Raw genomic sequence first — 15,520 nt, 5'->3', positions numbered from 1 at the left:
CCCTGTGAATCTTGTGAAAAAGTCAGACACACTTTCATCTTTCTTCTGGTGGCATGTCGCCAACTTGTCCCAATCCACCCTCCTTGGTGGGATCAAAGAGTGCATATACGTTATTATTCTGCCCGGGAAGGCTAGTATCTCAGCCTTAGGCTTCTCACCAGGCTTCCACTCTGTGTCCCATGCCATAATCGGATCCCATGTACCCCCTAACTCCCCTGCATGGTCCTACATATGCACCTGCTGCCAGATGTCAACCAGGACTAGCAATCCAAAAAACATTTCAATGTCGGCCAGGTTCATCACAGTCGAAGACGCTGCCTCGGTCAACTCCTTATAACATGCTGTTGGATTCTTCCTAGGGTCGGGTAACTGAGATTTAAGGGTCAAAACCTCACTTCTTTTCCAATTGCTCCTGGAAACGGGCTTCCACTCTCTGCCTAATAACATCATTCCCATCTCGGAGCTCTGGTGTTTCAGGGTGATAAATGGGATGCACTTCCCTCATGGGGAACTGGGAAATAGCAATCGGGTTTCGTTGGACCAATCTACCTCAGTATCCAATCAGGGTAGTAACATTACTAAAAACCTCATTGGGTGCCATTCCAGCTGCATACACTCTGTCTCGAATGTCATAAATAATTTGCGGGGTCACACCATTGAAACACTGCTCCTATAGTCCAATTAAAGTGGCCGACATGTGTTTAAGGGCATGCTGCTGCACAAACGGCTCATAATCCTTCAGAACACTCCACACATCTTCCACACTATAAATTGTGTTCCGGGCCCACTGAGAGGCCTGGTCAGCCACCATCTTCTTCTCCACATCACTCACATCGGATCGCATCAACACTCTCCCTATTCTTTCCTTAGTCGCCTCCCGATCTCCCCCTACCGGACCCCTCGCCGGTGTCCCATCGTAGGGCAGATGTGAGGGAGGAAGTTGAGTGGGGGTGCGCTCAGAGATGTCCCGGGGCTGGGTAATGGGAAAAATATCAACTGGGAGGTAGGTGTAGCGGGGAGGGACAGGGAAAAACCAGGGGCAAAAGATCCATCATGTTGGCCTATTTTTCCGGCAACCGCTGTCGGTGGGGGTGGAGAGGGCAACAAAACTGCTCCATCTGGAGCGACCGAATCAGGGGCGGGGAAAACAGAGTAAGCAGGACGGGGGGCAGGTGGTGCCGCCACATTTGCACTTTGCGGGGCGTAAGGAGGTGGTGGTCATACATCTAACAAATCCTCCACAAACGGGTCACCGTCTTCACGAGTGACATAAGACTTATCACATTGCAACCTGAGCCTTCGATCAACACATTTGATGCCCTTCTCTACCTTCTCTCTCTCGTACGCTATTGCCTTTTGTGTGACTGTCTGCATCTTCCCCCTCCTTGCCTCTTTCTCCGCTCTGATCCGCCTTTGCTTACTTTCTTTCTGCCATATTCGGAGATTATCAAACATCGACACTCGACTTCTTTTCGCAAACAATTTGTCCTGCAGGACGTTCAATTTCTGTTCATCAAAAGTGCCCGTCAAGGGCCACTGCAGCTCGGCATTGTCCCTTGTATACTTGTGCCACAATGTACTAAACAAAATAGGGCCAAGGCCGTGCTCAACACCCTGTCTTCCCCAAAACGGTCGGCAGACCCACCGCATTCACAAACAGACTAAGAAATGGCCTCTCGACCATATTCAAACTACTCCAGACACGCCATATTTTCCAAGGACCAAAAGAAACTCACCTGGTGCACATAGGTCGAACAAAGCTATTCTCCACTGCCGACTCTCCGGACCAAACGGTCAGCTCCCAGGATTTTGCCTTTCAGGACTCCAGTTAGGGTGACCACTGGACGAGGAACCGCCCGATCAGACACGCGGGGCAACCGCGAGAACTAAGCTCATTCATGTGGGAATCCCCGATCCGCCTATCCGACCCAACGCACCCCTCGCTCACCGCCCCCGATTACGGTCGAGGATGGGAGATCCGGATGATGGAGTCCCTGTTCGGGTGCCAAATGAAGGAAATGACCGAAAAACGGGTCATTTGAGTCACTTGGGACTACCTCTATGCCTTCTCAATAATGAAGAGTTGGTCAGACAGAGGAGGATACAAATCACTCTTTTATTAGTAATTGCTTTGCAACGGAGCCCAGTCTGACCTGTCTCCTGGGAGGACAGCTGAGGGACTGACTAACCCCAATTTGGGCATAACAATTATACCATGCATACACCTTCAAGGGTCATGTTACATAGCCAGGTACAGGCTATCTCGACCCCAAGACCACTCGGCTATGGCCTACCATTGTAAGATGTGGGAACGAACATATCCAAAAGCAAAGGTATGCAAAACAGATAATACTTTGACTAGGGCAGCAAGATTTCAGCCTTGAGTAACAGGAGGTGGGAAGGGGGCAGGAGCAGCAGCTCCGCTGAGGCAAGCACCATGAGACAGAAAGCTCGATCTTCAGTCATAGTACAGTAAGGCACAAATTAAAAATGGCGCCATCAATGCTAACATAAGGAGGTACATGGCTTATAAGTGCAAGGGAGGAGCATTTCAGGCTTAAGCAACACAGAAATGAAATTTCAAATTGAACAGGCCCGGGGCCACATCAAGCCTACTTTTTACAATAACTTTTAAGATTTCTTCATCAGAATAGGGTAGGTATGGCTGATGTGTTTCCCCATTCTGCGGTATGCCATTTCCTGTTGTTTTGGTGTTTTTGGTTTTTTGGAGAATTTTTGCTGTGCTTATTTGGGGTCACTGAAGCTGTTTGCTCTACCTTAAAAATGGTTTCAAGGGAGTTTGCCCCACCCTCGTTTGACACTGAGAACATGGTGATTAGATGTTGTACCCAAGCAGGCTCTGTGACAAGTCGCATTTATGACTTTCGGCGTTCTAGTTAGAGAATTCACTTGGTCCCAGAAAGCTCTTGCTTTCGATTGCGTTGCATTATATAATAATTTTGTCCAAAAGTTATTATGTTGTGTTTTTTTGTCTTCCCAAATTTGTTTTTTATATTTTTTCTTTAATTGGCGTACTTGCTCCCATGTAGTGGAGGATGGGCTTTGTTGCCATGTCAACTTAACTGCCCTTCTCAATTGTTTCCTTATAGTTCGGGCATTTTGACTAAGGTGTCTGTTATGATTTGTCCTCTTTTTACTTGGCAGTTTTGTCGATGCCCCTGACTGTGAAAGACTTGCCAGGAAAGTAATCCATGTTTCAATCGTCAAGTTTTTTTGTGACTCAAGGGTCACCATCAGGTTTTTCGCCCTCGAAGCTATGTGCGGTAGTGTGCCATTTAGTACACGCATCCTTAGGTGTTCGAGGTCTGTTACCAGCTGCTGTCCTACATTGTCAGCTCGTTTTGCGATGGAAAAAGATTGTGTTTGGACTGCCCAGGTTGCGTTTGCTGCAGTGATGGTATCGTCTTCTTCTGGAGTGTATAATAGATTTGAGTTGAAATCTCCAGTTAGGGTTATTTCCCAGGATGGCCGTTCAAACCGGATTTCTGCGATGGTGGCGATGAGTTTTTAAAAAAGTTCTTTCTTAATCTTTTGTTTCGGGTGTGCATAGATATTGATAAAAATTACGGTGCTAACCCCTAGATTTGAGCCCAACTCCATTTTTATTATTTGCATAGCGGATGTCGTTGTTGACAGCTGGACAGAGGACATGTTTACTGTCATGGAAATGTAGACGGCGAGGCCGCCTTTAGGTCCACCATACTGCTGCGTTCGTATTGCGTTCACGTGGTGGAGGACCAGCCCTGGTAATTCCACTGGAGCTGTCAGCCATGTTTCTTGGAAGGCAATGATTTTGTAGTTATCCCAGTTCTCAGGAGGCCCATTTTCCAGTAGGCTTCTCTTTGCTCCTGCTGTGTTCCAGGACAAGATGTTAATTGGGGGGAACTCTGATGTACATTGCGTAGTTGCACGTCATTCTCCTTGCAGGTCTGGTCTTTGAAGACTTTGTTATGTTGTTTTTTGCAACCTCTGTTGTTGTGAGTTTTTACCATCTGCACCTATTGCACCTTGTAGAACCGAGGGAACTAAGTTTGTACTTGGATTGTTATTTAAGGATTTGTTTGAGGATAAAAGAGGTGACGGGTAGCGTTGTTTCAAAGGAGTAGAGAGAGATGTACCCCACTCTTCGAACTTTAGGGCATCTTTTAAGATGACTGACACCATTTCTTCCGTCTTCCAAGTTACTAGGGTATTTTCCCTTCCGGTGTTATTTGCTTGGCTGATGAATTCTATTGCCAACAAATCTGTAGATGTCAAATTTTTTAAAGTTGGTATTACAGCCATGAGGCGCAAGATGTTCTCTCTATTTAAGTAATCTTGTGGTCCTTGTGAGGAATAATGTGGTTTAAAATAGATCCTATTGTTTAAGTTTAGTTTAGGCTTCTTTTTATGTGAGTGAATTGCTGATGCCTGTCTGAAGCTTTGATTTCTTACCAGTTTCTCTCGTCATTGCAGTTCACATTTTCAAGTTGCAAGTTTATTTTTATCAGTTTCTGGTCTCTCTTCGCTCTACCTGATTGCTGGCCTTTCTTTGAGATGACTTCCCTGTCTCCTCTTTTGTCTCTGGTATGAGTTTGTAAGATAGGACCTAGGCTCCTGTAGGAGCAGCCCCTTTCCTGCGTGCTTGTGGTTGTGCTCGGCTGGGGGCTTGTAAGTCCTTTAGAATTTTTTGTTTTCTTTGCATTATCCCCTGGGCACCCAGCTCTATGCACACCAGACTTGGGTTATTCTATGTTTTTCCAAGATGACGAAAAGCCACTGTTCTCAAAGATCAGAATAGTTGAAACTGGGCTGTTTGGCGCTGACAATGCCCTTTGCAGTGAATCTAGTGACTCGGTTGTCCCTGACTGATCTGTGCAGCATGCATCATCTTCCTCTTTGAGATCTTGATTCTGCCTGGTGGCTGCTAATAACCGGTCTTTACCGCCATTGAAATTAAAGATTGTGTAATTATCCTTTGCCTGTAATTTTAATACTTTACTGTTTTTTTGAGGACGATCTCTTGCTTTCCTGGCACGTATCTTCTGTCTTTTCGTTAAAAGAGAGTGGGGGGCGATTCATTGTTTGGCTGGCTTGGATAGATGGTTGTTGGACCACTTGGGTTCATGAGGCATTGATCTGGATAGCAGGATGTAATGCGGATGAATCGGCAATGGTTAAGTCGTCACTTGATTCCACAGCTTTGGTCTTTTTTTAAGTTGCCAAAAGGGTTGTCTGTTGGTTATTTGGTAAGGCAATGATTTGGGAGCTATTTTCCCCACTCAGTGGCTCTTTGTTGATTACTCTATTTCAGGAAGATGATTTGCCTGTTTGCATTCGCGAAGAATGCTTGTTAGTATTGTTGGGAGATCCCTTAATTTTTCCAGTATTGCGCAGCATGCACAATTAAGAGCTTGCACCCTTGAACCTGTTGTATTTTGATTAGTAGAAAATAATTGGCCCATCATGGAGTCAAGTTTGGTGTTTATGCCGGAAATGTATTCTGCTATGACATTCATTAGATTGATTTGGATGTCAAGTTTATCTCACTGCATGTTAAGGGCACTAATTGATGTTTGCAGCGCTTTCACTAGGGAAACATGCAGATTTGAAAGGGCTTCCTGTTTTTTTTCCCAATTCTTGGTTCTGCTCCATTAGATGTTTAGTAATATTATGATGCTCCTGATGGTTCCGCTCCGTGACGTTACTGGGTAGATAGGCGGTGCTATTTTTGTCTACAATATTTTCCATGTGGGTCTTCTGTTCGCTGGTGACTTTATTTTTGTCATGAGCTTTGATTGCTTGATGAGAGGCCTCTTTTCCTGACTGCTCAGGTGAGCTAGATATAGTGATTATTGTTTACTGTTTTGTATTAGTCACTGTATCAATGCTTTCCTTAGGTTACCCTCCGTCGGACTCTTGTCAATGTGTCTAATTTCTTGTGCTAAGTTTACTTGTCTTGACGTAGTGGACTGAGCCTTGCTTTCTTTCTCTGGTTTCCTCTCTTGGTTGCTAGGTTTATTGTTGTGTATTTGTACTGTATAATTGTTTGTTTGGTTTGTTGTCATTAATTTTGCCTGTTCCATAGCGCTTAATATTTCTACTGTTGTTAATTGTACTTCCGGTTGAGGCGTTGGCGCCCTACAAATTTGTATTGGAAGTTTCGATGTGATGCTTATTGCCTGAAATATATCCTTATTGTTCAGTATTGATTGAGACTCCACCCAAGAGTCACTGAATTTGTCTGTATTATGGGTATCCTCATTCTTTTTGTTTTGCTTTAACTGTTGTCTTGGAGTGGAGTGGCTTTTAGGGTTTTCTGCGTCACTGATAGTAACCAGTCTATTGTCAGACCTTGCGTCAGTCCTGGACATTGAGTCCAGGTCTATGTGCAGGTATGCGTGCATTTGCGCTGTTTGCACCAAGCTGCTCTGGCAGTTTGGTCTTGTAGCCTCTTGGTCAGCATCGACTGTCCTCGGGATGGCGTCTGTACTGTTGCTATGCATTAAAACTTCCTCCTTGAAGTGTACTTCAGTTTTTGGGTGTACTTGCGCTTGAATTACTTGCAGATTATTGCTCCAACAGTACGGTTTTTTAACCACCTGTTCAGTGCCTTCTGTCACTTAAAGGGCTTCTTTGCACCCGGTAATGCTTGGAGCTACCTTCGTAGTAGCTGCTATCGCCTTGTGTGATGCATTAACTTTTTTGTCCTCATTCTGTGTGGAGACTAATTTATATGGCGACAGTGGTTTAAGGAGGCCATTGACCTTTGCTGGCGTAGAGTAAATAGCTGCAGTAGGATCCCTTAGAAAGGTAAATTTCCCAGTTGGATGCATTGAACCAAAGATTGAGTAGGTTGGTGAAATTAGTGCTGCTCCTTGTTTCCGCGATAACTTTGGTGAACCACCCTGGGGGGATGCTGGTCCTTTGGGATTTCGTTTTGACTTATAATTCCGCTTTGTTGGTTGTGGTGGATTCTTCCTTGTCCTGCCTGATCTCATTGCTTTGCCTAGTTGATGGTGTCTGGGCAGGGCTAGCCTAGACTAATAAACAGTGATTAAGATGGTGAATTTCTACCCTTACTGCTTCGTCCGGTTTAACAGTCCAAGCCTGTGGCGATCTCCTGTTTTAAGGGAAGCGTTATCACTTTATGGCTAGGGGAGGTATGACTGGCACAGGGTGCACTGGTGTGAGGGAGGGAGACACTGTTGAGCAGGGCACACTCAACGAGGCAGCAAGCCGCACCCAGACCTAGCTGGGCCGCTTCAGCTACCCCGCCTGGGCACGCACTCAGCCGCTGCCTTCTAATGGCAGCAGCGCTCACAGCCGACCACCCACTGCTTCCTCTGTCACACCTTACCACACTCAGGATGCTGCCGCTGGGATGCTTATTGTGTCACAGTGACCTAGTTGCTGATACTTTTCGTAACTGTGCCCACTCCTTGGTTGTCACTACAATGTGGTGTAGGTGCCTCGGTGGCTGCCTCTGTGGCTGCTGCCCCCCTGAGGGTGGGGTGAATATGGTTTGAAACGGTAAATCGAAGGGGCCTTGTGAGCTGGGCACACTGGGTGGAGCTGAAAGCTGCACCCAACCTAGTTGGGCCGCTTCTGCCGCTTCACCCTGGGCTCACTCTTAGCAGCCGCCAGCTAATGGCGGCCTCGCTCACAAGCCACACCAAACACCTTCTGCTAAGCTGTGCTCAGCATCCACTGCTGCCACTGGGGTTCCCACCTGGGCTCAAGGCTTGAGGCTCGAAGCACACAGCTTCTCCTCCAGTGCCGGTTGGTTACGTCCGCTCTCCTGCTGCAACACATTGTGGGACGGGGGTAAGTGTGGCGACACGGGTTATCCAAAAGAATTAAAGCCAACAGGAGCACTAGGGAGGGCCGAGGTTTGAACACACTCAGTCGCGCTTGACTGTGGCCTGCGGCTGAATGGTCGTTGAACCCCCAGTGAAGAGCTGAAGTTGGCGGGGAGCCGTGAGTCTCGACCGCAACAGTTCGGTGTCCTCCCGCTCACACTGCTCGCACTGCTACCTGCGGCCGAAGCGAAGACGTGGCGGCTGGATTCTACAAGCGAATGGTGCTGAACCCTGATCACACTGACTGAGTGGTCTACTTGGCATTCACCACTCAGAGGCAGGATATAACACTGCAACTTAGTAGTATATTGAGGGTGGCACACAAGAAAAGGACCTCTCTCAAACCTTGACAATCTGGACATTGAAAAGTGTTGTGTGTTTGCAGTTAACAATAAAGTAATGACAGGCGCAGCAACAGAAAGTAGTGAGCTGTACAATTTCTTTTTGTACATTTCAAAGTGATGGGCAGCGGCTGCCACAGCCTGCAAACATGGAGGTAGCCCCGCTGCTACAGCATCAAGACCAGCAGAAAAATAAGCAATAGGTTTCTTCAATCACAATGGTCGCACATTAACATTCTGACACTGAAGAGCTATCTTTCATAGCAATGCAATGTAAAAGGCTCTGAATAATCAGGCAGATGTAAAACAAGTGCTTCAGCCAGCGCTGAATCGAGCGCTATATAAAACCCTGTAACATAACATAACAGATAATACATTCTTGAACCTTTCAACAGTTACATTCATTCTGGCATCCTTACAGAGGACAATAACAAGAGCTTGCCTGGGACCACCTGTGTTCAGAAGGAACAGTAGTGTGCTCTCTCCATCAGTGCACTCGGACCACTGTTGAGCATCATCTCCTCTTGTATCTTTCACAGTCTTCCAATCTCAGGATGATCTAGAGGGGTTTTCTGTGATTCCTGTAGCATGTGAACGGCGGCAACAGGACCCCAGAATTGTGCCCAGTGTGCAGGATGTCAAACTTTAACATTTTCTTCATTTTTTTAAAATATGTTTTATTGGTGCCATCATGTATAATAGACAATACAGATACAGGGCAAACCTTTGGCTGGCATTTAAATCAGAAACACAATAAAAAGTGAGGGAATCATAGAGAGTGAAATCATGGAGGGAGATTTTAATTTGGGTTTCGAACTATTCAACCAAAATGTCACAGGAGACGGGCTATAAAGTGCTGCTGCATTCCAGCACGGTCTTCTCTGTGCAGAAGTATACTTTCAAATTCTAACCAAGGAAGCAGGACTGAGAGCCATGTAAGCATGGAAGGGGGGGCCTGGGTTTTTCCAGTGGATAGTGAGGTTCTGTTTAGCCAGAAATAAAGCAAGATCTACAAATTTGGTGGAGGCATTTTCTAGTTTAGGGTGAGAAAACAAACCCAATTAATAAAACCACTTCCAAGGAGTTTGCCAAAATGCAACCTGTCGATCAAATTAACATTTCTACAATCTTAATCCAGTAGGCCAAGAGCAATTGGCAAGACCAGAGCATGTGTAGAAGGTCAACATCCGATAGTTGACAACAGGGGCACTTTAAGACCACCCGGGTAATATTCTGTTAATACATCTAGGGGTCAGATAAACTCTAATCAAGATATTAAATTGAATACTCAAACTGGGCATTTTGTAAGACCACATGCAGAGTTTTCAGAATTTTAAGCCATCCGGCGTCATGAAATGGCCTGGCCAAGTCCGTCTCCCATAAGAGTCGAAGGGGTGTTCTAGCCTCATACGTAAACTGTACAAAATCTCTATAAATCCATTTACTCAATTTACTTACATCCCCCCTGTTGTAAAATATCTGATACACATCATGTGTGATAGGTTCTGATACCTGAATTTGGTTTTGGAGTATTCATTTTGATGTGCTCATAGGTGAGAAAATCACCAGGGGGAATATTATAGATCTCCATAAGTGTTGGAAAATCTAATAATTTATCACTGACAAACGAATCCCTTACTGTGGACAGACACAAATCACTCCAGGAGTGAACCTGACCAAGGTAAAGCCACCCAATCTGTGTGGAAAGTTCTAGCAGAGGAACTGCTGGGACATAGGGCAAAACTGGGTTGGTGATCGCTCAAGTAAGAATAAGACACAATAGTGCTATGCGAAGTATTGTGGGGCGCCACAACTGAGGATGTCTGGTGGAAAATAATGATGAATGCAGTGAGCCATCACTGTACTTAGATAGATCGACCCACGTCTCGTAAAGAGAACGGCCTATCAGTCATTGAGAAACCCATTGTAGCTATGCTGCAAGATAATATTGTTCAAATTCTGGAAGGACTAGATCCCTGCCTCCAGCGGTAATTTAAGGGTATATAGAGCCACTGTACTGCGTCACCCCACCAAATTAAACCACCAAGCAACTTATCAAGGTCTCTAAAAATGAACAAGGTATAAGTAATGACAGATTAGTAAAGTAATATAACAGGCAGGGCAGTACCATCATTTTAATCAGGACAATTCGACCAAAAGCGCCATGGAAATAGTGGACCGTAAAGTTAATTGTCCTCGAATAGCTCGTACTGCTGTACCCAAATTACCATCCCGTAGGTCTTCAGGTAAGTGGTAGACATTGATCTCCAGGTATCAAAATGATACTGATTCAAATTTTAACCTGGGATCTAATCGCATGAGAGAAGAGAGATTATAGCCTGACCTTAAAGGGAAAATATATCATGTGTGAAATTCACACAGAGACCAGAGAAATTTGTTCAATATTCATGCAATAGGGGACAAAGCAGCCTCTGCAACATGACTTACAGCAACACATTATCAGCATATAATGATACAGTGTGATTCACTCCATGCAACTGTATCCCCTACAGAACTCCAGAGAGTTGTAATCGAACAGCAAGGGGCTAGATTTATGGGAGTGGATTATTAACAATCCACTGGTGCAGGGTCACCCTTTAGTCCACGGGTTCTTAACAAGTAAGGAGGAATCGACACTGGAGCGAAGTACAACCCATAGGTCTTTTAATTAGCATTCATGAATGGGGCTCCGTCCGACAAGCACCATAGAGATATTCAAGGAGAGAGCACACCGAACGATGGTTACATGGGTTTTTATAGCAAAGATCACAAACAAGGGACGCCCAGAGGTAAATAGAGCTTTGGGAAGAACACACAAATGAAACAATCGGTAAGAATCAACAGCCTTGGTGCCTTGTGTAACTGTCGCGTCCTGAAGCTGCACAACAAGATATGTTATCTGAGCAAGCTTTACTTGAGGGTTTACCACTGTCTGAAAAACTCCGTGCAGACGCCAGCTGTTATTTTGCGCTGACTCTGCATGTATACACAGCCTACAATGCCCCAATCTAGATTCTTTACTCATGTTTATACAGATGCGGTGTCAAGGATAGAGCCATGCTGAACGCAGAGCAGGGGTGAGAAATGGATGAGGCATAGCTTAATCAAAAAACGAGAGAATCAGATTTTACATTTTAACAGTCCTTCCTTTTCAGCTATGCTGAATCCATTCTAAAAAAGTAGATATATTAATCTTGAATGTTGATATTCATAAGTTTGTAAATTTCAGTGTGCATCATCATTTCTCGATTCAAGTGGGCGAGTACAGGGGAGTGCGCATGCCCTGACATAACTTAGCCTCTATCATTTTACGACAGCCGATGCGCCTAGGACCACTCTCTACGGAGATCAAGACATTTAGACTATGCTGGAATAGAAGCATACGGAGAGTACAGGGAGTACAACCCTATGCTCCTGAGATTCCCATTACCATGTGCGCTGCACTCCCACACGGGTGGAATTGGACGGCGATTGATCAGTGGGCCAAACTGGGTCTGACATCAGTGGGGAATTTGTATGAAGATAACGCCCTTTTAACATTCGAGACCCTGAGGGAGCAATACGATTGACCTCGAGGGGACTATTTTATACATTCAGCATTGGTGACGGCCATACAAAAATATTGGCAGGAGGGCCTGTCTGAGCTACAGACATCCCTGGTTTGTCAATATGTGGTATTGGCAGCGGGTACCATAAAGGCGGTAACGTGCCTATACAGGCGGATGACGTCTGAGAGACTTGCTCCTCTAGCGACTTTGCAACAAAAATGGGAGGCTGACTTGGGCACTGAGATCCCAAAAAGGTTTGGGCTGAACTAATAGAAAGACCCTGGAAATGCACTAGGAACACCAGATTCCAATTGATACAATTCTTTATCTTGCATAGGGCGTATCTGACTCCAGCAAAAATGAATAAGTACTTTAAAGTGACCACAGCACTATGCCCTAGATCCGGCAAAGAGGGGGCAGACTTTAAACACATGCTATGGGATTGTCCCACGTTGGGACCATATTGGACGGAGGTGTTAGAGCTGTTATGCGAGGTTACTGAGCACAGAATTGACCTGGCCCCAGGCCCATGCTTGCTTTATTGGTTTCCTCACACTTCCAAAACGAAAGTCACCAGTAAATTTCTGGATTTGGGACTCCTGTTGGCTAAAAGGGAGATAACAGCACATTGGAAGGCTAAGAGGGGCCTGAGCTATCAGAGATGGTGGTCTTTACCAAATGGGCTGAATGTGAGGCAGGGCGCGATTACAAGCAGCAAGCCGCGCGCAGAGCGAAACAGTGCTAGAATCTGCCCAGGCTTGGGAAGCCCTTCCATTGTTATTGAGAACATCAGAAATGAGCTCGGAGTCGAGTTCTATTACCAGTGATTGATTTGCCACTCCCTAATGATTACTCAAGTACTGTATCTCCGAAGACTCTGGGGGATTGCTGGGTGCCATGCCTTATTACATTTTAGAGCCTGCTACCATTCAGGGGGCTCTATCGCTGTGCTTTATTAAACCACCAGGATGTCTTCGGGTGCTACTGTGTTTTATTTTGATAGATTCTCCTGTTTTGTGCCACGTCTGGTAGGGTGGGAGGGAGGGAACGGGGGGGGGAGGGATTTCCTGTTCGGACTGGGGGGGGGGTCATTTGATTTGGTTTTTCAGTATAGGAGCCGCACTGATCCTTGCATGGATCTCCTTGAGATTGGACTGATGCTTTCGGTCAGACTTTTCTGTAGAAAACTGGTATTCGCATGACTTAATGCTCTGTATTATGATTTCCAACTGAAAACTAGGTTCCTATGGACTGATTGTAACACCGATCTTGTCTAAATGATATGCTAGTGGATACGCAAGCCGCATTTTTGTAAAAGGCCTCTGATTGTTATGTTTGCAAAATGAATAAAAATATATTTAAAAAAAAATAATTTCTCGATTCAATTCATGAACATTAATCGGGGGAGGTTTAATTTGATTACAAGTGGTTATACGAGCTGTACATATCATAGGAGCACATTGAATGCAGCAGCAGCAAGTGAGAAAGATGGCTCCTATAATTACTATTCCCAGTAATAATTTCCAACTCCAAGTGGAAATAAGTCCCTGTAACCATTCAGACCAGGACCATGTTCCTCGGTATTGATGTATTTCTGTAGCTATTTTATGTAATTTGGAAATGGAGTCATAGACAGAAGGGGCGTGGTCAGGTATGAACATGCAACAGCTACTACCGATGATGTAATATGCTCCACCACGATCGGAGAGTACTACATCAAGCACCATTCTGTTTTGAAGTGTTACAATCCTTGTAATTTGGAACTCTTCTGTAATATTTCCTAGAGCCATTGCTGTCTGATTAGTCACTGCTTCTACCACTCGTGTCAGGCGTCTAATCTTTCTACTATTTAGGGCCGCACCAACAAAGAAAAAGAGTCCCAAACTAAAATCAATGTATTGCTGTAATTCTGTATCAGTCTGATCTACCTCATCATTATTTATAGTTCTTTTAACCCTATTCAAAGAAATGTCATTAAACAGTTTCTGGTCTTTGTGATAAGAGGCAGGTGCTAAGAACACAGGGGGAAGCAAAAAGGACACATAACAGATGCCGGACCTACTGACTGGTAGGTGATAATAACCTTTGTTTCCACAAATGAAATAAGTGTTATGGGAAGATAAAAAACTGCTTTTGTTCGTTCCAGTGATATTCAACACTGTAGTACAGTCACTTTTTCCCACGGGAATACTGCCAATACTGCGCACACAAAGTTAGCTCGGGCTCTGGTTACAGCGATAACAGGAGGCCCATTACCCTTGGCTGTTCGAGTGTTGGGAAAAACATATCTTGTGGAGGAATTCCCTTTGCGATACTCCTCCATTTCCCATACAGTTCCTTTGGATTGTGGATCCCCTTCCTCATCAGGGTAACAAACCTTGTTTAGCTGGGCATTGAGTCTTCCTACATCAGCTTGAGTGATATTACTAATTGCAGAGGCCCACAAAAGTGCGAACCAGGCTCTACAGGAGCCATTATGTGAAAATGGCAAGGGAATGAAAGGTGTTCCTCCCTTCTTCTGATGAGCTGGCATCATTCCACATACCCAGCAGTTGGTAGTGTTCGTAGCATTATGAGTATGATGTAACATTTGGATGAAAGTGTTATTGAGGTAGGACATGCAATGTTTCTGTTCATGATAGGGAAGAGTGAAGTAATAATGTTCCGTGGGGACAGGAGTAGTAGCAGGCAATAGGGTTCGAGCCGGAATCACTTTCTCCATTGTCCAAAAAACTGCTGCCAATATTAGCAACAATATGATCAGAGTCACAATACACAGAGTCGTGTCATTACTTCGCAACTTGGATCCCAATTTCTGCATTTCTCCTTCTTGGTATCGCTACAACCACAGGTCGGAGAGAGATCCAGGCACCACTGAACACGTATCACAATCCCCTCTGAACCTAGTTCAGTCGATTCGGTGATCCTACCGTGTCACAGCCAAACTGTTCCACTAATTGAAACCGGTCCTCCGGTATCTCTATCTGCTCCTTCCCTTCCTTGGTCGTAAATCGTACCTTGTTGCTGAAGGGGTAGTTTGATCAGGAAATAAAGTGTCTTCGTTCAGAAGAGCAACACTTTTCTGAGTCTGTAAGATGTCTTTCAGATCCTTTCTGCCTTCTGGCTGGAGAACAGTTGCTGGGATACGCTTGCAGTGTGCTGCATTAATCCAATGACGTCCGTTGGTGACACGGACAGCAGTTCGCCTCGCAAGCAGGATCTGCTCCGGATTCTTCCAGCGAGGCTCCAAATTTTTAGGACGTTGGAAGTGTTTTACGAGGACGAAGTCACCAGGTTGAAGACTATGAGCCGGACCCTCTGACTTGTCTGGAATAGCCTCATGCATCTGCTGATGAATCAGAGACAGTTTCGCAGTCAAGTTTTTTAGGTAATCACTCAAAACAGGGTACTGTATTTCTGTAATTACATTTGGCCTTGGGGGTCCCCATACATTCATAGGCCTACCAAAGACTATCTCATAGGGAGAAAGTCCAATCTTACTATGTGGGATGGAACAAATAGACAACAATGCTAGAGGCAAGGCATCTGGCCAATTAAGGCCCGTCGTTGCTTGTATCTTTGCTAGTTTCAACATCAATGTGGCATTGTACCTTTATACCAGACTTTCTGCCTGAGGATAATTGGCAGCATGAAATTTCTGTTTTACCCCTAAACCCTTCATTAGGTACTCTATTATCTGGCCAGTGAAGTGGGGGCCGTTGTCACTCCATAGGACTCTACAAATTCCAAAACGGGAGAAGAACTCCTT

Source organism: Triturus cristatus, chromosome 8, assembly GCF_964204655.1.
Source record: "Triturus cristatus chromosome 8, aTriCri1.1, whole genome shotgun sequence".
Taxonomy (NCBI): Eukaryota; Metazoa; Chordata; class Amphibia; order Caudata; family Salamandridae; genus Triturus; species Triturus cristatus.
Note: the sequence above shows the minus strand (reverse complement) of the source record.